We start from the raw sequence: 13581 nt of genomic DNA on the forward strand, positions 1-13581 counted from the left end.
ATATTTCTGCATAAATGCCTCAAGAATCCTACATGCTTTTCTCACCAAAAGAGTTTCACAATTGATTTAACAACTAATCTTTTTTCTACAAAATAAATAATTATTAATTAACAAAATCCAGTAAATAGTAACTGGAACATATATGACATCAATGCTATCCACTACTCTTCACCTAAAAGTCTAATTAAGCCTAATTAAGAAGTTAGAATCTAAATAAGCCCTACACTACGACGATTAATGTATATAGACATTCATCTTGGGAAGCGAGTTTTGCTGATGTGATGTGAATAGAACCCATGCCACATGCCTATGTCAAATTAAAACAAGTGATGGGAGTTCAAAGAGAAAATACAATAATTCCAAAATTAAATTCAAAGACCATTTTCAACTCTCTACTAAATTTTCTCACGTGATCTTCTTTTATTGAGAAAATGTACAAGAGAATACAATAGAAAGGCAAGTCAATAGAATGTTAAAGTGACAAGAGAAAATAAACATGTAGTTTTACTATTAGTCAATAGAATTAGAGATAGATTTAATGTAATTAAAATGTAAAAATAATGAAAAATAAAAAGAGATCATAATATATTATTTTGAAGGATATTTCTTATTTTTTAAATCATCGTACAATTGATACAATTTTCTAGGATGTCATAATATAATTTGGAAGAGGTACACATCTCTCCTTCATAAATATGTATTTTTTTAATGTTAGTTAGTCATTACTCTCTATCAACATCCCCTAGTCAATATGATAAGGTCTAGTTAGTAAGGTAATTTTTTCCCAAGCTTGACCATCACATTCTAGCCTACATAATGCATCTCAATTGATAAGAGAGAGTTCCTTTTGTCTTCAACACTACTGTGCAGATATATATTTTGGATTTGTACATTTTTAAAATAATATATTTTAAAATTTTGACACATAAAAATGCAAAAGATAGGGATGCTCTAAGGGGGGCTTTAAGAAGTTAGAATTTTGAAACATTCTCACTAATATTGGACCTTTCTAGCATGTTAATTTATTTTTGCATACATTCTACAACCTCATTCCAATATAAAGGTTTGATCTTCTTGATTAAAGAATTAATTATAGCTAAGTAGCTAAGCACAAAAAACAATTGCAAATGGAGGAAATTTTTGGTACAAATATCTATGAGTTTTGAAGAGGTGCAAGTTTCTTTTCTCAATTTTTTGTGAATTGATATGAAGCCACAATAATTCTACACAAGATGAACTTCTAATTCTTGACATGGATGATAGAGAATTTATTAAAAAAGATGTGCACACTTTGTTTGCGAGTATGGTGGGCACTAAAAAATAACTTTAATTCTTGAATATAATCATTCATGGTTATTTAAGAGATCTTTTCACCACTATGATGAAAAGACATGATGAGAAGGGGTCTCCCTATCATAGACATTTACTACAACTAAAAAAATATTGACAAGAAAAGTTAAGTGTGAAAATACAATCTTGAATCAACCTCATTGATTAGATTTTGTTGAAACTCAAATTTCTTGACAAAATTAAAAATGAAATTCCAAAAGACATAATCATGCACTTTTGAACATTCCAAATCAAGTATCATTTCTACCTTTTTGGCTCCCCTTCACCCATAAAGAATATTATGGATAATGAACATCAAGAATGTGTTTGTCAAAGATAACAACTTTCTAATCTAGTTATAAAAAATCAATTTGAATTAAAATGAAAATACTTAACTTGAACACCAATCTTGAACACCAATCTTTATTTAAAAGACACTCTACATAGTGTTAAGACTTCTAAATAAATCATGAGCATATTTTCATTTTTGTTAAATATGAAAATAAATAAATTATTAAACCGCTTTAAAATCTTACCAAACATTTATCAAAAAGTGCAATAATGAAGACATAATTTCCAAGGGAGTCCCAAAGTTATTATCACATAACCGTCCATGGTCAAATAATGAAGTCAAAAAGTATGGAGTAAGTTCGTAAACATTCCAATTGTGCAATGATATGAAGTATACTTTTCTTCAAGAATAAAACGATTTCTTTCATTCCACGGTGCCCACACGAGTGTAAGTACACCAACAACACCAATAGACATTTGTCTTGAATTCGGGTTTTGTTAATGTGAATGGGAATGGGGCCCATGCCACACAACTCTTTGTTTAGGTTTACAAAGTTGTTTCCACGCACATGCTTTGTTTGGGTTTTGCAGCCTACCTCTTGAAAATTCTGCTAGACTTTGATATGTTTATGATGTTATTTTTTGTAGGACTTGTGAGGCCATCTATCTTAATAAAAATACTATTCTAGCTTCACTCTCGTAATTAGAGAGTTTTCTCTATAGTTAAAAATGTGCTTGTAATTTCATTTGTAAAATCTTTGTAAGTGTTGTCATCAATTGATAAGTAGAATAGTTGAGGGCAACTCAAATTATGATGTTATTTGATTATGTGTTTCACTGGTTCATTATTTAGATATTAAATTTTTTGAATTAGCAAATTTAAATTTAAAATCTAGATTCAAATTAATTAAGTGGTTATAAGACAATAATAATTATAATAATAGGAGAGTGTTGGATTTAAGAACTTGGTATCTTATTTATAAAATTTTAGATTTAGAATTTGCATATGATTAAATGCTCATAAAATCTATCATTAAAAAATATTCATTACAAATTTCATGATTACAATACCATGATATAAACATTTTTACATGATTGTTAGTTTATCTTCAAGCATTGTTTCATCTTGTCTAATTGCGAATAAGGGTTCGACAAAGGGAGATTTGTTCTAGCCTAAAAAACTCAACGAAAACATTAACACCATTGGTTTTTTATATATAGGTTAAAATGTCATGGAAAATAGGTTCTTGCACAAAAATTAATAGGATTTGAATCCATAAGCACACAAATATTGAAATGGTAAAGAATTTTTTTTTAAAATTGAGATTTGCACTTTTCTTCATAAATCTTGTATTAAATTATGTCCATCTTCATGATCAAAAGGAGGAATGTATTGGTCTCATTATGATATCATTGTACTAGTTATATCAACATACAATTGGGTTCCTTGATATAGAGCATCCATTACAACCACCAAAGTTTGCACAATCTCTAGTATAGCCTAATTGTCCTAATTAAATCCCTCCATTAGTCACAACCCCTACAGAATCCTTTCTTGAGACACTAATGGATCAAGTTTCTCTTGTATTAAAAAAAATCATGATATTTATTCCAAAAATTTATCTAAAGTTTTATCTTGTGTAGGTGTCACACAAAGGTATAGCCATAAATCCATCAATGTGTCACATTTAATTCTTATAAATTTTACCCAAAGGATTTTTACATCATCTTTACTATTACTAGAATGTTAGGATTAAGGTGTCATCTACCTTGTGAATCATATGTAATGGTTCCAACATCCTTAGAAAGTGTCCTAAGATATTTAGAGTGTGTCAAGAAACTACGTAATAATATTTATTCTCACTGTTGTTCGTAATACAATCATAAGGGGTGAGGGATTCCACTAGCAATGATTACAGGTAGATTGTGAGTGTAATTATTCAATATTATTTCCCAACATGTCTGTATGGGATAAAATATTCAATGAAATGGGAAGTGGTCAAATGAATGACCTTTGGGCTTTTCTAAGTGGGTACTTGGAAGAGGCAACATGTATCTCCTAGTATTATATCCGTTATTGCATTTAGTGTAATGTTTAACTTCCATGCTTGGATGCCCAATTTGAACCAACAACCAATGTCATTTTGATTTTTGTGGAGCAAAAACCTAGTGTTAAGGAAGTGACATCTTATTATCAAACCTAATGATGACCTAATATAAAGTAAGCACTAACTTAAATTCAAAATTATAATGGTATAATGTTAGAATCAGTGATTGACCTATCCTTTCCTTATTAACATTATCTTGAAAATGATGACAACTAACTTGAAATTTCAATCTCAGATTGGAATTGGGTTTTGATTTCAATATATGATATTTCTTCATTAGGGTGTAATTTATAAAAACCCAAAAAAATAATATAAAGACATTTGGATCAATTTTCCTATCACACTTAATATTCAATCATTATTTAGAAAATAATCATTTTTTCTTTGATTCCTTGTTTTTTTAATCAAAAGAACTCTAATATCTTAGGTTTTTTTATTTTTTTATTTTTATTTTAAAGGGGGGCGGCGGACAAGGTTGACCACTCTACTACTCTACCCACCCTAACACCCACTTATGGGTGGTTGGCCGTGTTAAAGTATCTAGTGTTCATTCTTATTACTTATCGCCTCAATGGGAGACTCAATGCCAAATAGTTTGCATTAAAAAATTATTGTTGCCCAAAAAACAACACTTGCCCTCACTGATAGAACTCTCTAGACATCATGCTCATTCAACCAGGTTGTCTGTAGCTACCATAGTTTCTTGGCAGGAGCCTGCTTCATCCAAACCTACAAACAAGAAGAAGTTGAATGACCCAAGAAGTGAAGTGAAGGTAAGAACCTACCTTCTTGTGTGTTTTTTGTTAAACCTAATATTATCATGGCTAAAGCTATTGAGAATGAATAAGGGTAGATGTAAATCTTCTAATTTTTTTTTAGCTTCTTAGGATTTAGCGAAGTTGTCATCTAGGTCTTTCATGAATGATTGGATCCATAATATTTGAGGGGAAGTATGCTTCAAAGGGGTTTTTTTTTCTAGTACTTTTTGTTAAAACTAACCACCAAAGAGAAGTTGTGAAGGGGAAGTTCTAGAAAATTAGATCATGTGCTTTTTGAGTCATTTCTTGATCTTCCGAAGTTGTCCAAATAGAGATTCTTGCACTTTCATGCCGTAGGTGGCTAATAATTGGGAATCTTCCACCATTCCTCTAGAATCGTCTCCCCTAAGTTATGGAACCTATTGGAAGGGTTATTTGAATTGATATGTCTAACACATTGATTCCCAACACTGATTCTAGGGTTCTAATTTCAATTAATCTTAGTCTAGATTTACCCAATTAATCAATCGAGGTCTAGATTAGCCTAATGAAACCCTAAACTAGAGCATTAATAGAAAACTAATAATAATTGCCATTTTAACATCAAAATAATGCAACCTCTCTTATCTCTATAAAAAACATGGAACAAACAAGAGCATGTGAAGATAGAAATAAATAGACCATAGTGTTGTAGTTAACCAAAATGTCTAGATAAAATGCGAGTTATGCAGGGCCACTAGTTATCCTTGTATTTAAATAGAGACCAAAACCCCTAGGGATGCCACAAGCACAAAAAAAAAAAATAGAAAATTCCATAACCAACAAAACATTAAGAACTCCTTCCTAGCCTCTTAGAAGGGAGGGTCGAAGCCCATTCCTCTTTGAGGAATTCAAAGAGGTCTTTGTAGTCTTCATCAGTGCCCAATTTAATTCATGTGATCCTCTCCTACATCAAGCATAGTGTAACATAGAAAGTATGCATCACTTTAATCATAAATTTATTAGTGACATGCATCTTACTATTGAGACCAACTATCTCCATCTTCATGATTTTCACATCTTCAAGATCTATTATATGATGCCTATTTTCTTCCTCAATACCACTAGTTTTGGGAGCATTGGTATCCATATTTTGCTCCTCCTCAAGTCTAACTTGTAGGGGGTCTAGGACTAGGGGTTTGGGGAGTTTTGTCATTGGGCCTTGGGGAAAGTGAGAGGGAGGGGTAGGAGTGTGCCCATAAATAGTCTCTATAATCAAGGGAGGAAATTATTTTTCCAAACTAAATGTATGTTGGGAGGACTCATTAATGGATTTTCAAATATCCTCAGAAGATTTTAACTCAAGGGGATTGTTAGCTTTAAGGGTTTTCTTGCATTTCTCTTTGGTCATCCTATTAGACCTACAAGTACCAAGGGGTTTAGTTCATCCATTAGACTAAACATTGCACATAACCTTCTTTCCTTTTTTCTGCAAGCGGGTTTTGGTGATAAGACTCTCATAATTTTTTTCTTTGAATCTATAGAGTCATAAACAAGGGAAGGCTCCTTCTTGAAGGGATTTTTAACGCATACTTTTTAGTTGTTTCCAACTAGGGGGAGGAGGCTTGATCTCCTAAGTCAAACTAGAAGGGAATGACTCATTTTGGGATACCACTTGAATTGACACATTGAGAGGTGGACACAAAGAAAGATAAAATTTGTATATTCTATATATAAGAGCCTAATGCATAATGATAAACTCTTTACCGGTAAATTTAGCCATGATATTCCACATTACTCTCCATGGAGTGATGTAAATAGAATGGAATTGAAATAAAATTCATTTTCCTAAGATGATTCAGGAATGGAAGGTCATAAAAATAGAAGACAATAAACTTACCTTCCAACATAAAGTATCTCATTATGATATGGTAGAAGTGAGGAAAAATATTAGGAAGATCTTCAGGATTATAGCCTCCTTGCTTCTTCATCAGTTGTTCTTTAGGGTCCCTAAAGAACTAGTTTAAACTTTCTTGGTCTAAAGTTTGGCTTGTCTTCTTCCATCTGTAACTTACAATGGTGATGTAGGAGCATCCTAAGGTAGTTGGCAATCTTGCATATTGGAGTGTTTTGATCTTGGAGTTGGTTGAAGATGAGGTGTGCTCAGTTGTTATTGAGTTGTAGTATTGGTCGAGGAGCTCAGTGTTGGAATACTTTAGAATAACTGGGGGAGTGGGGGGGGGGGGGGGTGAATTAGTTATTTTTAAGGTCTAAATGTACAAATAAAACTTTTTAGTACTGCAACTTATCCTTATGAATGCATTGACCATTAAATATCTTAAACATATGCATATTGTTGTCCAATGTCAAAATAACTTTGCAAAAATGTAAACATGCAAAACCACAAAGTCAATCATGCATTTTGACACAAGGATTTTATGTGGAAACCAAATTTGGGAAAAACCACTAGTAACATGCTACCAATTTTCACTCTTTTGAAGTGAGCTCTTTGAGGAGCCAACCCTATTAAACATTATAATGCACACTATTAAATGTGATCTGGTTAAAGGATTTCAATCACCCTATTAGGAGTGAGCCTTGTTCGAGGACTTTAGAATATTCCATTAGAGTGTCACCCTATTAAAGGATTTACTAATAACTATTAGATCAACCTTAATCCAAAGGATTTATCTAGACTGATATAATTTTTAGCTAGTAATAGTAGGACTTGATCTGATAATAATAATAACTCACTTGTAGATTATAGATCTCACACTTAGTCTTCCATTCTGCTTGGTGTTCATCATCTTCATTTTTGACAGCTTGATCACCCTTCAAGCATTCATCCTCTTAAGCCTTCTTGCTTTGCATGCCAATTTCAAACTCTTCTATTTGGCCACCATCTGAAGCAACACCCTAGACTTCTTGTCTTCCTTAGGTTCTTACACATGACAATTGTTGCTTCTGGCCTATTGTCTCTATAAATAGAGAATTTAGATATTTTTTCCATTGAACAATAATTTTCCATTCGAGGGTTAGGTAAGATTCAATGAATCTACCCACTATTCTATTTTATTCCCTTCTAGAAACTTCCACTACAATCCTCTTTGAATTCACCTCAAAACAGTTTATCTTGAATTCTGTACCACCGACTCATTATAGAAATCTTCCACACACTTCACATAATTCAAGAAATCAACTTTATTGGCTCAGATTCATCATTAAATCTTTGATCTAGCACATTTTATTGACACTCAGCAATAACATTCTATTTTCTTGATAAACACTATGTTCTTATGCTCAGCCAACACTAGGTTTCTTGGCATCCACAAGGTCTTTACTGGTGCTCAGAACATACTAACTCTCTTCACTCAACATTAACTAATTTCACTTGCTTAGCTCATGCTAACTTTCTTTACTCAGCTTCCACTATTTTTTGCTCAGCCTGCACTAATTTTACTCAACTTGCATTGTTTTCTCGATCAACCTTGGCAGACACTTTTCTTTACTTAGCCTTCTTCTAGTCTTTTCTCGGGTATCATTTCATTAGAGACTTAGGTAGATAAACAATACACTATATCATCAATGTCTTTCTTGGTCTTAGTGCTCCTTTTATACACCAAATAACTCAACCTTTCTCTAGGTTATCTTGTTATCCTTTATTTTCAAAACCTCTTCATCAATCAAACAAATGATAACATTCAGACCAAAGTAAGCAATTGTCTCACCAACAAGTAGTAGGTTTGACATCAGTGATAAAATAATGATTATTTCATGATAGTTTCACGAATCTTCTTCTCTTCAACAATCTCATTTCAAAAATCTCCCTCTTTGGCATTGGTGGCAAACCAATACCAACAAAAATACCAAAAAGAAACTTTATATATTAAATTGAAGTCTCCCCCTCCATCAATATGAGTGCCTTCAACTAATCTCTTCTTTCAATATATTCTCAGTAAGCTCTTCCTCTTTCTCTTATATCTCCCTCTTTATCTGACTTTCTCCCTCTTTGACAACAATGCCAAAGGCTTGTCATCTATACATGCAGATATAATCAATTCAAGTTCTCCCTTTATTACCTTGCATATGATTGTAAATCTTTAGTTTCAATTCCTTCCTTACTTTAGGAAGATCTTAAAGTAAGATCCACTACATCAATTTGTAAAATATGTCATTCAACTCAATTGATGTAGGGCACCACTCTTACTTCTTAAGTAGCTTTGGATAGGGGTATCATCCCTAGTTTACCTCTAAGATGTGCATCCTTAGGTAACGCCTTTGTGAATATATCAACTATTTGTTCTTTTGTGTTCAGATATTCCATTCCCACTTCTTTTTCTTGAACCAACTCTCTCAAGTAATGATACTTCATTGCAATGTGCTTTGTCTTTGTATGCATAAGAAGGTTATTTGATATGTTTATAACACTTGTATTATCATAGTTAAGTACTACAAGTTTTAGTAATTTCCTCCATTGCTTTGAGTAGTTATTTGATCCATACCACATTTGTGCAATTCACTACAACAACCACATATTTAGCTTCAATAGCATATTGTGATATACAATTTTGTTTCTTACTAGTCAAGGTGACCAATCTCTTTGCTAAGAAAAATGCTCCTCTACTTCTACTCTTTTAGTCATCAATATTTCCAACCCAATCAACATTTGTATAGGCTCTCAGTTCAAAATTTCCATTTTTATTGTAGTATAGACCATAATCTTTTGTTCCTTTCAAGTATCTCATGATCATTTTAACAACCATTAAATTATTCTTCTTAAGATTTGTAGAAAACCTTGCAACAATCCCACCAGCTAATGCAATGTTAGGTTTGCTATGAACTACATATTGCAATTTTCCAATCATAGACTTGTACAATGTTTGATTTACTTTAGGAGAATCATTAGTTTTGGATAGTTTGTGTCTTGTCAGCATAGGAGTACTAATAGGTTTTGAATCCTCCATACCAATTTTTTTTTTAATTTCCTTCACGTACTTGGACTATGTGATATAAATACCATATTTCATCTGATACACTTGCAATCCAACAAAGAAACTTATCTCTCCAAACATAGACATCTCAAACTCTTTCTTCATTTCATTTGCAAATGTCTTACACAATGCATTTTGTCCTCCAAATATGATATCATCAACAAATATTTCAGCTAGTAAAATTCATTTACCTCCTTTTGTCTTCAAGCATAGATTATTGTTCTCAGTAGTCTTCTCAAAACCAATCTTCACAAGATAGTTGTGAAGCCTCTCATAGCATGCTCTAGGAGCTTTCTTTAAACCATATAAAGCTTTGTGTAATCTACATACCATGTTCTTGTTGCTTGGGTCAACAAATCCTTCTAGTTGTTCTATGTAAATCTCCTCTTCAAGTATACCATTCAAAAATGCTAACTTCACATCCATTTGATAAACTTTAAAATATTTGTATGTAGAGTAAGCAAGCAAATTTCTTACTCCTTCCAATCTTGCAACTGGGGAAAATGTCCCTCCAGAGTCAATTCCTTCTCCTTGTGCATACCCTTTGCAAATTAATCTTTCCTTATTCCTTGTGAAATGAAGGAGGGGTGAAAATTTATTCAAGCTAAAAGAGAAACAAGAAGAAACAGAGAAAGGGCATTAGATAACCTTGTCAAGATCAACCAAGTGATCAAGTTGATGGGACAAGTCCATCAGAAGTTGAGTCTTATCAACAATGTTCCAATTACACATATGGTTAGAAGCCCACTTCGCCAAACAATCAACAACACTATTCCATTCCCTAGGAATATGAGTGAAAGTAACAGACTCCAAAGAAGTATAAAAATTATGAATTTGGTCTGTAATCAAAGCTAACTTACAACTAATAGCTTTAGAATGTTGCTGGTTCAATAGACATATTATCACTCATGATTCAGATTCATAGATAAGCCTTCTCCAACCAAGGTCACAAGCACTCTTCACAGCATACAAAATAGCTATGGCCTCCATCAGGTTGTTAGTGTGATGACCTTTAATAATAGAAAACACAAATTGGACATCCCCCTTACTATCTCTACCAACACCACAAATGCCAATAGGGCCTGGATTTCCCTTTAAAGACCCATCTATGTTGATTTTAAGAATACCCTACGGAAGGGCACTCCACTTCCCCACCCTTTTATCTTTTGCAAGGGATGTCTACACATCTTTCTTAGCAGTTTTCCATATGAGGGGGGAATATGTAGGAAATTATTGAAAATATCCTCACCTGATTCCATGGCCTTAGAAGTGTCACATTTTGTAGAAGTTGTTTTCCCCAAAGAATGGAGAATTTTCCACCATAAGTGAGGAACCTCTAAAAGCTCATCCTTAAATATACAATAGTTCCTTTCCAACCAGATATGCCAAACAATAAATGAGGGGTCCAAGAGTCTAGGAAACTTGAAGAAATGAAGTCTTCATAGGAGCCTTACCCCAACAAGCAAAGAATTCTGCCAATGAGGAAACATGCCAATAGGATTGGTTCCACACATTCCACCAAGAGTGCCAAATATGTATAGTGAAAGAGCATTGGAAAAAGAGATGAGAGATATTTTCTTCACTAGTCCAACATAGAACACACATGGAGGGTCCTTGGAAGCCATGCTTTCATAAATTATCCCACATAAGACAATGGCTATGGACCACCAAACACATAAAAAAATTACATTTGGGCCAAGAAAACTTGTACCAAACCTGCTTCCACCAAGGCATCTGAATGTCCCCCAACGTCTTCTAAAGAAGCACAACATATCCTGCAGACACTAAAATTTTTCAATACAAATCTTCACTATCCCAAGCAAGAATATCATTACCAACCAAAGTAGTACACTCACGAGACTACAAAATCTAAAACAACTCCTTCCTATCCTCCTTAGATCCTCCTAGAGGCCATTGAAAAGGGTGTTTCCAATGAATGGAAGGAGCCAAACCTCTACCACACCCTATCTTATAAAAATCAATTGTGTCCCAACTAGTAGCACTAAAATTTTGATAAGGGGCATGTAGCTGAGGATGAGTGGTAAGAATAGGAGGGTGCCCATCCCAAGAGTCAAGCCAAAATAAAGCTTGTGATCCTGAATGAAAAATCCAAAAGAGACCATCTTTAACCAACTGAGCTCCAAACTTTAGGATATTCCAAATCATGGATCCTCTCCCTTCCAGAGGAAAGTGGTGAACTTCAACCACATCAATATCTAGAAAATACTCATGGGTGAGAATACGAGCCCAAAGTTGATGTTGGTTAGTACACCAATGCCAATAAAGTTTTGTAGTGAGAACCTATCCATTTAAAATAGCTAATTGTAAGCCAAGGCCACCCTCCTTCTAAGGTCTATACATTGTTTCCCATTTAACTAGACTCCATTTAGAAGTTGAAAGGTTCCCACTTCAAAGGAATTGATGGGATAAAGCATCAAAATCCTGAAGAAAATACATAGGAGCAACCTAAACAAAACACCTATAAATAGGAAGGGCTTGAACAACCAATTTTAATAGTGTTAGGTGAGAAGCAGTTGATAGCCATTGATGAGTCCAATGACTAACCTTTTATTGTAGTTTATTAAGAAAAATTGCCAGGAAGATCTAGGATTTCTACCGATAGTAAGAGGAATACTCAAATAAACAAAGGGAAGAGACCCAATCTGAAACCTCAAAATAGCAACAATACACCTTTGAATAGCCTGGGGAGTATTGAAGGAAAAAGAGGAGGATTTGTTCTCGTTAACTTTCTATCCCAAAGCTGCAAGATACACATCCAAAGTATGCCTAAAAGAAGTAGCTTCCTAAAGATGGACCTGTCCCATAAATGAAGTATTATCCACAAACTAAAGATGCAAAATAGGAGGCAATCCAACACCCCATTTCCACCCATAAATCAAACCCTAGTGAGCACAAGCTTAAGAAAGTGGCCCAAACCCTCAACTAGAATGATAAAGAGATAAGGTGAAATAAGATCGCCTTGGCGAAATCCTCTAAAGGCTCCAAAGGGCTATAAAGGAACACCATTCACTAGAACAAAAAAGAAGCTGAAGTAACACAGCTCATAATCTAGTTCACCCACTAATGGTAGAAACCAAAGGGCAAGATGATCTTTTGGAGAAAACTCCATTTGACTCTATCACAAGCCTTAGCCATATCCAACTCAATGAACATAGTGTGCTCTTTTGATGTATGCATAGAATGAATAACTTCAAAAGTAATAACAATTCCATCAAGAATTTTCTTACCAACCACAAAATTGCCTTGTTCCTCTAAAATCACAATTGGAAGGCATATCTTGAGTCTATCAGCAATCAATTTGGTGATAATTTTGTACACAACATTACAAAGAGAAATGGAATGAAAGGAGTCAATATTGTCAGCACCCTCTTTCTTAGGGATAAAAGTCAGTAAAGTATAGTTCAATGCACAAAGCATTTTCTTAGTCTAAAGGGATTCCTTAACCACCTCCAAGAGATCCATATTAATAATTTCCCAAAATTGTTGAAAGAATTCCATAGGGAAGTCATCAGGGCCTAGGGCTTTACCTTTATTTATCCCAAACACAACCTTTTTAGGTTTAGATATGAAAATTGGATGAAGAAGAGAAATCATTCATAAAATTGGTGATAAGACAAGGAATGCATGAAATAATTAAGTTCTCCTCCTCAGCTACAAGCTGAGAATCCTTAGTTAAAAGGTTAGAATAAAATTGAAGGGCTTCCTTGGTCATAGAAGACTAAGAAGAAATCTTAAGTCCTTCAGTAGTAACAAGAGAAGAAATATACCCTTTATTACAACAAGCCTTAACAAAACGATGAAAAAAAGCAGTATTTCTATCCCCTTCCTTTAGCTAATCAATTCAAGCCTTTTGTTTCTAGTAAATCTCTTCCTAAAATTTCCATTCTTCCACATCCTGCATAGCCTAGGATTTTTCCCTACCAAGAGCCTTTGTAAGCCCAGAGTCCTTGATTTGGCAAGTACTCACTGCAAGATGATCTAGAGCATTCCTCTTTCTAGATTGAAGTTTCAAAAAGCAAAACGTGTTCCACCTCTTAAGATGATATTTGACATATTTAAGTTTCTTCTCAAAGACAAACATAGTCATTCCATAAGCTGGGCCAC

Source organism: Cupressus sempervirens, chromosome 1 (assembly GCF_028749045.1).
Source record: "Cupressus sempervirens isolate cs-2001-9-10 chromosome 1, ASM2874904v1, whole genome shotgun sequence".
In the NCBI taxonomy this organism is placed as follows: Eukaryota; Viridiplantae; Streptophyta; class Pinopsida; order Cupressales; family Cupressaceae; genus Cupressus; species Cupressus sempervirens.